At 36.4% G+C, this 9,630-nt stretch overlaps 1 protein-coding gene across 4 annotated transcripts in view; it reads right to left on the reverse strand.

The window, feature by feature from the left end:
* LOC106881662 (uncharacterized) overlaps positions 1-9,630 on the reverse strand; it is a 109,127-nt gene that overhangs the window by 96,459 nt on the left and 3,038 nt on the right. Inside the window, exon 2 of one of the 4 annotated variants that reach the window (XM_052967384.1) lies at positions 8,815-8,884. The exons of 2 other annotated variants lie outside the window; for them this stretch is intronic. The gene's annotated coding sequence lies outside the window, so the exon portion shown is untranslated. Of the gene's footprint in view, positions 1-8,441; positions 8,736-8,814; positions 8,885-9,630 lie in introns of those variants that run through there. One more of the 4 variants, XM_052967385.1, reaches the window with a different exon arrangement.

Genomic DNA, 9,630 nt, shown 5'->3' on the forward strand with positions numbered 1-9,630 from the left:
ACTAGCATTGCTTGACAACCGATGCTGGTGTGCTTATGTCCCCGTCACTTAGCGTTCGGCAAAAAGAGACCGATAGAATAAGTACTAGGCTTACAAAGAATAAGTCCCGGGGTCGATTTTCTCGACTAAAGGTGGTGCCCCAGCATGGCCACAGTCAAATGACTGAAATAAGTAAAAGAGAGTATGTTACATACCCCTTTGCCTGTCCTTGGTGTCCATGTATAACATGATACACATACTCAATTTTTTTTCCCAACCGCCAGAGTAATTTGAGACTTATGAAAGGCAAGCTTTAAATTACTCAGAACGTATGAAACAAGGACTCAGAAAATCTGAAAACAAGTATGGGGTTTTAGAACGAACTTATGAAAGTACTAACTTATATTTTAAACTTAAACTGATAAAAAAAAAATGTGAAAAATCTATCAACTACAGTAACTTCTTTTCATTTAGCTTTCATTCTTGCATTTTTTTAAATTATAATAATAAGATCTATGTACCTCATTCGCTTAAAGCAACTGTCTGCGGATCAGTATTGGACTGTGGGTAAGGCGGCGAGCTGGCAGAAACGTTAGCATGCCGGGCGAAATGCTTAGCGGTATTTCGTCTGCCGTTACGCTCTGAGTTCAAATTCCGCCGAGGTCGACTTTGCCTTTCATCCTTTCGGGGTCGATAAATTAAGTACCAGTTGCGCACTGGGGATCGATGTAATCGACTTAATCCCTTTGTCTGTCCTTGTTTATCCCCTCTATGTTTAGCCCCTTGAGGACAATAAAGAAATAGGAAACGTTGGCACGCCGGGCGAAATGCTTAGTAGTATTAGGTCGTTCTTAACGTTCTGAGTTTAAATTCCGCCGAGGTTGACTTTGTCTTCCATCCTTTCGGGGTCGATGAATTAAGTACTAGTTGCGTCCTGGGGTCGATCTAATCGACTGGCCCCCTCCCCAAAAATGTCGGCCCTTGTGCCTAGTGTAGAAAAGAATATTGGACCGTGGGTAATTTGATAACGAGCTGTATAGAAAAAAATAAATTTTCTTAATTTTATTTCTATTTTATTGATTGTTGCAAAGTAATTTTACATTATATGTGTGATATAAGTAAGAATTAAATTATATACTATGCATTTTATTGTTTGTTATTTTTTTAAGCACGTGATTCCCCGAGTCCGTAGGAAAATTGTCTTTTCTGAAACCAGTTCATGGTGCAAAAATGGTTGGGGATATTGGCTTAAAGGGTTGTTCTGCAACTGCTAGGCTGGTTAATGGTTTTTTAAAAAAAGTAATACTCAACGCTAAGGTAGGCCTATGGCTCATCAGTCCAGAAGTGCCCCTCTATTTGTTTTTTTTAACCAGGCCCATCCTCCAACGCCAGCTTGTCAAGCCTGTTGCGACTTCACCATATTATTAGCTTTTTTTTTTTCTAGCAGAGTAGACTAGAACAAGGGTTTTCAAACTGTGGTCCGCAAGGACAAGACAGGGGGTCCGTGGACAGCAAATACTTTTTATGGGCAATTTGATTTTATATATGTTTTTTAATCCAAATCTTTTAATTGACAATAAACCTATTTGTTAAATACTGTTAAATAAATAAATGTAAAAATATGTTATTTTAAGCAAATATTTATGTATAAATTTCATAAGCCTTTATAAGGGGGTCTTTAAGGTAAAGCCTGAAATACAAAGGGGTCCGCAAGTCAAAAAGTTTGAAAACCCCTGGACTAGAACAACGTGAAACGGAGTATTTTGCTCAAAAACACAACGTGACACCCGGTCCAGGAATCGAAACCACAACTTTACGATCATGAGTTCAACACCCCTAACCACTAAGTCATGCGCCTCCACTGGTTACTGTTAAGATTAGAAAAAAAAAAAAAGTACGCGCATGGACAGGTTAGAGTGAGAACACATGTCATTAGCAATCGTGAATTTAAACTGTTGACAGTCTGTTAGTTGCTTTACACTTGAATTTAACATAGAGCTAGCGCTCATTATTTCTTTGAATATCTCTTTCAATGAAAGAAACACTTGTACGATTTCAGTTTGATTCTGAATGACGTCTGAGTATGTGTCTGCTAGAAATTAATTATTTTGTTTATATTATATTTCTTTTTCTGCTTTTCAAAAATGCTTTCGATCTAACACATTATATTTGGAAATTACACATATTTTTTTTATTTATTTATCTATTTATTTACTTACTTTTTTTTTTTTTGGAATAAATTGCTCGAATCTTTTTTCTTTCTAGCTCTATTTATAGCTGTGTCTAAAGTCAGTTTGGTAAAATTCAACAGTAAAACTATCAAATATTCATTTCCAATTTTGGCACAAAGCCAGCAGTTCCGGGAAGCAGTTAAGCCGATTACATCGACCTCAGTGCTCGACTAGGATTTATTTTATCGATTCCGAAGAGGATGAAAGGCAAAGTCAAAACCGGGATCTTTTTTAAAACGGGGGCCACATTTTTCATTAACGAAACACTTTGAAACTTGGAACACTGGTAGAATGTGTCATATAAAACATCTTTTTCTCTTAGTCTTCTTAAAAAAAAAAAAAGAAATCCATAAGTTATTTCATGTTAAAGTTGTATTTCTGTAATTTCAACCAATCACTGACGTCCATTCAGCCGATATACATTAAGTGCCGACTACATAAACAAACGATTCTGAAACAATTAACCCTAACCCTAACCCTACGGTTAGGGTTAGGGTTAGGGTTAAAGCAAATTTAAAATGAAAAAAGCAAATAAAACGAAGGTATGGAGATTAAATACGCTTTACATCGCTTAATCAGCCAAAGAAGTAAATATAAACAACTGAATACTTGTCAGTGATTGGTTGAAATTATCGAAATAAGACAATTTTTTACATGAAATAAATTCGAATACAAAAATATTTTTTTGTTCTATAACACAAAATAGATAAGTATACGAAGTTTGAAAGTCTTTCCGTACCAAAAACACTACGTAAAACATTAATGAAAAATGTGGCCCCCGTTTTAAAATAGATCCCAAAACCGGCGGCATTTGAACTCAGAACGTAAACACGGACGAAATGCCGCTAAGCAATGTACTCGGCATGCTAACGGTTCTGCCAGCTCGCTGCCTTGGTTTTCTATCAAATATTTCTTTCACGGATCCAGTTCTGTTCAACATCATACTAAGACGCATCAAGGAAGAAAAACACCGCATAACATTTCAACGGTTCCTGAACGAATTCCTCCAAGAAATTCCAGACAAACCACCTGCACCCGAATATATCACTGTAAACAATAATTCGTTACACAAATGGGTTATGCCGCCCAAAACATGATCGTAACATGAAACATGATTAAATGTCTTCTCCCGTTCGTCGTGTCCTGTACTAATTTAGGCCGAAACCTATCTAAGTAGTTTTGTATTTTATAATCATTGTGTTATTTGTATGCTGTGTTCGCTATTATTATCATCATCATCATCATCGTCCTTGTGAATATCATCACATTTTCGAGCCAAAACTTCGTTGATTCGTTCTCGGTGTGCATTGAAATTCACACTCATTTCGTATATTTTTCATATCTTTTTTAAAAAGCTGAATCATATGTGGAGCATTAGCAAATCTAGAACACATTTCAGAGTGTGTGTATGTTTATATATATATATATATATATATATATATATATATATATGAGACACACACACGCACAAACACATATATACACGCACGTATATCTAAACATACATATGTATAGATACATATATAAACACGGATATATATATATATATATATATATATACACACACACACACACACTTGTGTGTGTATGTGGATACATTGAAAGCCTTGTCTGGCAATAAAACTCCAGACTATAAGAAAAATCTAAGAATTCGTTTAATACTGAGGATACATTTGACTTTAGCGGGCTGTTTAGGAATACAGTTTTGGGTTTTGTATTTTTATCTCAGCGTTCAGGATTCTTTGCAGAACTGTTACTGCTGATAAACTCCGGTAAGACTGTCTCTCCTGCAAACTTTCTCGGCGCTTGTGTAATACAACACAGTTTCTTTAGAGTCTGTGCGAAAGATCTGCTAAGATTGCATTGTTTTATCATAGCACGGAAAAAAGAAGTAAACCATCAGAAAATAAAAAGAAAATTAATTAAGAGAGGTAATATTTATCACCACTTAAACGTGGTTCTGTTAGAACAAACTATATATATGTATACATTTACATACATACATATATATATACAAATATGTATATATACATACATATACATATATATATACAAATATATGTATACATATACATACAAATATATGTATACATATACATATACATACATATATACATATATATATATACATATATATATATACAAATATATAAATACGCATATATATATACAAATACACACACACACACACACACACACACACACATATATATATATATGAGAATGTACTGAAAAAAATAATACCAGACGAGGACAGGTGGTGTAAACAACAAAAGGAGTTATTTGATTGCGGCCATGCTGTAGCACCGTCTAATATGTACACACACACACACACATACATGTATATCCATATACGATAAGCATCATAGTTTTTGTCTACTAAATCCATTCAGAAGGCTTTTCTGTCATCTTGGGGCTGTAGTAAAAGACACTTGCCCAAGGCACCACTGAATAGAACTGAACCCGAAAGCATGTGTTTCAGAAACAAACTTCCTAACTACACATCCATGCCTTTATTGCGAAGTACTTTGCCACTTTTATTTCAGTTTCAGGTCTGTCTTCTTTGTCATCGTTGCAATATGTTGCGCTTCAATCATCCACTAATAAATGCTGCTTGAGAAATGCGATTGTTTTTGTAAAAAAATTAATTGATAAGTCCTTCCACAAACGAAATTGGTTTCATTTCTACTTGACGATCTCACATTTTGATTCTCGTGATAACCACAAGACGCCAATGTGTTTGTCCCAAATACAGAACAGCATCTTTAATGTGGGGCAGAATCATGCGATTTTTCTCTAATTCTTTTCTATCTGCTGTTACGAGGCGAAACATAATAATTCTTCTGTCATTAAACAAATGAAATTTGCTATGGAAGTTTTTTGGGGGGTGGGGGGTCACTTTTTTCCCCCATGTTTTAACAATTCTGTATGTACCTAGCTTGCAGCTACACTTAAAAAAAAAATTTTTTTATCATTCTGACTATCCAACCGATTTGAGGAAAACAACAAACAAAACAAAGCCTACTGTTTTGATCTTGATATGTAAACTAGCGACTGCCACTTAACTTGTTTCTTGTTCCAAGTTATACTACAATGACGTCTAGCAACATCTTATGGAAAACTGTCAAAATTATCGTTAAGATATGGATGACAAAGGGACGAGATCAAATGTTTCATAAAACGTGTGCATCACCACGTTTCGTATATGTGAATGATCGCACAGTCTTGCTGTGCCATCTTCGTCCAAAGAACGTGAAACAAAGGTTCCAATTTCACTGTCTTTACTGCCACAAAGTGGAGGCCCAGTGGTTAGGGCAGCGGACTCACGGTCATAGGATCGCGGTTTCGATTCCCAGACCGGGCGTTGTGAGTGTTTATTGAGTGAAAACACCTAAAGCTCCACGAGGCTCTGGCAGGGGATGGTGGCGAACCCTGCTGTACTCTTTCACCACGACTTTCTTTCACTCTTACTTTCTGTTTCTGTTGTGCCTGTAATTCAAAGGGTCAGCCTTGTCACACTGTGTCACGCTGAATATTCCCGAGAACCTACGTTAAGGGTACCCGTATCTGTGGAGTGCTCAGCCACTTGCACGTTAATTTCACGAGCAGGCTGTTCCGTTGATCGGATCAACTGGAACCCTCGACGTCGTAAGCGACGGAGTGCCAACAACAACTGCCACAAAAGCCAGGGTGGTGACACCAGCCTTGGATTGAAAGTAAATACGAGAAAGTCTTAAGAGGATTCCGTCACCGGTTCAAACATCTTAGCCTAAGCAACGTCTCCGTTTTGTTGGGGCTGAAAATAGGTAGCAACCATTCAGAGGGGCCCATCACTAGTGCAGCATACGCAATGTGCATGCCGAATGACTCGATATTTTGATAACTCGTTTTCTTCATCTGCAATTTCTTTCATCTTTCTCTCCAGCCCAGATACTTTCTTATTTCTGTTTTTCTCCATGGCATTCCTTAACACACACACACACACACACACACACACAGACAGACACACATCTAATATTGTGTTAGAGATTTCTAAGCAATCTTAACACTAATCATGATACCACATCTTTATAATTGTTTCAAATTTTGACACAAGGCCAGCCACCTCGGGAAAAACGATTAAGTCGATAACATCGACCGCAGTGCTCAACTGGTACTTAGTTTATCGACCCTGAAAGGATGAAAGGCAAAGTCGACTTCGGTGGAATTTGAACTCAGAATGTAAGCACGAACGAAATGCCGCTAACCATTTTTCCCGGCGTGCTAACAATTCTGCCAGCTCGCTGCCTCATAATATCTTCATAATAAAACTTAAAAGTAACTTAGGTAATTGTCATATAAACTGGACAATAACCTTCCTACTAGAATGATCATAAATTCTAAGAGGATGGTTTTTGAGGTGACTGTGTCGTATCAGGAGTTCATGAAGCAATTATGTGTTTATGTCACCATAGATTGTATCGACACGTGACAAGACTTTATTATAATAATTTATTTAGGGCAATGATCTTTGGTACATCGTTGACTTTCAATTATCAACGAACGAATTGCGGATATGCATGCTCATTTCTCTTTCTTTTACATCACGCGAAACATTTCATTTGCAATTGTACATAAATATATTTCTTCTACTTTCATTAATTTCACGTTTCAGCAAGCGTCATTAATCGCGAAACCTCATATATCTGATGTATTGTGGTTTGTGACATGAAAAACAATAATAATAAATAAATAAATGAGAAAGATATTAACACCACGAGATCGTTCGACGATAGAGAGGAGGTTATGACGTCACAGTGTTTTGGTTCCCAAGGTGGCAGCGACCACCAACGCAACAAAGAAGACGGAGTATCACAATTCAAAACATAAGGAGAGTTGACTGGATAGAGTAACGAGTGCAGAAAGTTCTTCCAAGGACAGACGACAAAGAGGGGGAAAAAATAATAAATAATAAATGAATGAAATTATATTATTCGACTACAGGGAAAGACTAAGTTAAAACATGGTCTTTAAAAATTGCCCCTTTCAAAGAACGTGCACCAAAGGGGCGGTCGCACGCCTTGCCCATTCTCTCCTTAGAGATGCCACGATTTCAAAGTGTGCGTTAGCGCTCACAACATGAAGAAACCCGATTAGTCCATTAATCACGTCTCCGCAACCAGCACTTTTATCCACCACACGGAATCACATTCCAGAAGACACAAGGAAACAACCGTATCATATCCACCCACAGACTATTTTCCTGTTTGGGCTGAATTGAACTCTTCTACCCCCATTTCCTAATGTTATTACTATCCCCACTTGTTTTTATATATGTCTGTACGTTATGTAGAAATGCCACCAATAAAATGTTTTCCATTGTGTGTGACAGCATGCTACTATGTTTATGTCCTGCAAGCCGGGAGCACAGCTTCCATTACCGTGTGTACGTTGTGTATATCTGTACTTCTGCTAACAGTTTACACTTGCATGTGTCTGTCCCCATGCGTTAACTGTTCGCCAAAACAGCTTGATTTTGAGCGATCTTTTGTATACAATCGGACTGACATACGTCCTAATACTGTTGACAAGCCTTTTGTAGGGTTACCTGACCCTGCCAATAAAATAATGTCTCTGCTTCTCTTTTACCGGCGGTCACGTCTGGAAAGGCTTTGACGAGCTGGCCTGAGCTGGGACTAGACGGCATCACAAGTTCCCTTGGATTCTCTTGTTTAACATCAACAGTATATTTTACACACATTGATGTAAATAGTGACTTTATACACATTTACTACGTGTAAAATTAGCCGTGAAAACATATTTAACTAAAAACAAGACGAATCATTTTTTTAATTAATTACTAATGATTAGCGAATTTGAAAGAAAAGCAACAGGCTTCTGAGTAATTCTTAATAGAAACTGTAAATTAGACTTTTCTTCATACATTATAAACAAAAACAAATATCCATCTGGTATATTTGTCGTTGGTTAACCCCAACGCAGCAGGTCCATCACAAGCAAGCAGACCCCGTGAGAAGTGTTTCGACTTGGACCAGTGGTTCTCGACCGGGGTCCATAAGGCCCTTAAAGGTCCAAATAAAATTGTGTTGTTAAAATTTATCTGCAATCAATTGGTTATATTTCTACAATACACAAAATGTTTTAACAATTATTTTTATACAATTCTAATTATATTTCATTATAAAAATATAATAGAGTCTTTTTTAACATTGAATGACGTGAAGGGCTCACCCGAGTAAAACAGGAATCATAGGGGCCCGTCCATAGGTAAGAGAAAAATGGTTGAGAAACACTACAGCCCTTCCATTCATCTGCTTTCTTTCTTTGTTTAGAAATTGTCACTATCCAACAGTATTAGAGGAGGGCATTTGAGTGAGATTTGGCTACTATTTCTCACAATCCGAGAGAAGCTTCTTTTTAGAACCTCTTTCCGCTGTTTTGTAGTACAACCAGTTTCCTCGTATTTCGAATATTATCATGGTATATCGGTTCAGTTGGTTTGGTTGGCATCGTTAGAGTTAGAATTCCCGTAGATAACATAATGTCGTTATATACTTGTAAAAACATAAGACTCGCAAGCAATTAGACACGTGCTTATACTTACACATTCTACGTAATCACTAGACCTGCAAGAAATAGCAACCGATTCTTCTTCAAATTACATCCTACAGTCTCTAAACAAGACAAAACGAAAAGAAGAAAAAGAAAATAGGAGCCGAGTTAGTAGTACTCACACACACACATATTACAAGCATGTGTAAATACTAAAAGATATGAGCACACGTAGACATACACATGCATACATAATTACAAACAGATAGAACTAAGCTCATTCAGACACACATACACACTCACATGCGACGAGCATCCAATATGGCATTTGTACACATAGTTGCGTTTAGCGATAACTTCTTTCACACACATACGTACACAATAAGACACGAGTGTATGCACACATGCGTCCGTTGGCATACTAAAACCAGCCAAAAACGAAAAAAAGACAAGGCTCTAAGCAGACAGATATGCGCATATAAACGCGAACACGCGCTACTGTGACGCTAATAAACATTAACACGGATACATGCAACATATATATATATATACACACACGTATGTATGTATGTTTGTATAAAAAATGTGTGTGCGTATATATTATTTTTTTCCAATATATAATTCCTGTACATCACCTCCACACCTTCCAATATATACATATACATACATATATATATATACTCATATATATACACACACACACATTATATATATATATATATATATATATATATATATATATATATATATATATATATATATATATATATATATACACACATATATATACATACATATATAAACATACATATATATACATGTATACATACATATATATATACATATATATATATATACATATATATAT

Source organism: Octopus bimaculoides, chromosome 4 (genome assembly GCF_001194135.2).
Source record: "Octopus bimaculoides isolate UCB-OBI-ISO-001 chromosome 4, ASM119413v2, whole genome shotgun sequence".
Taxonomy (NCBI): Eukaryota; Metazoa; Mollusca; class Cephalopoda; order Octopoda; family Octopodidae; genus Octopus; species Octopus bimaculoides.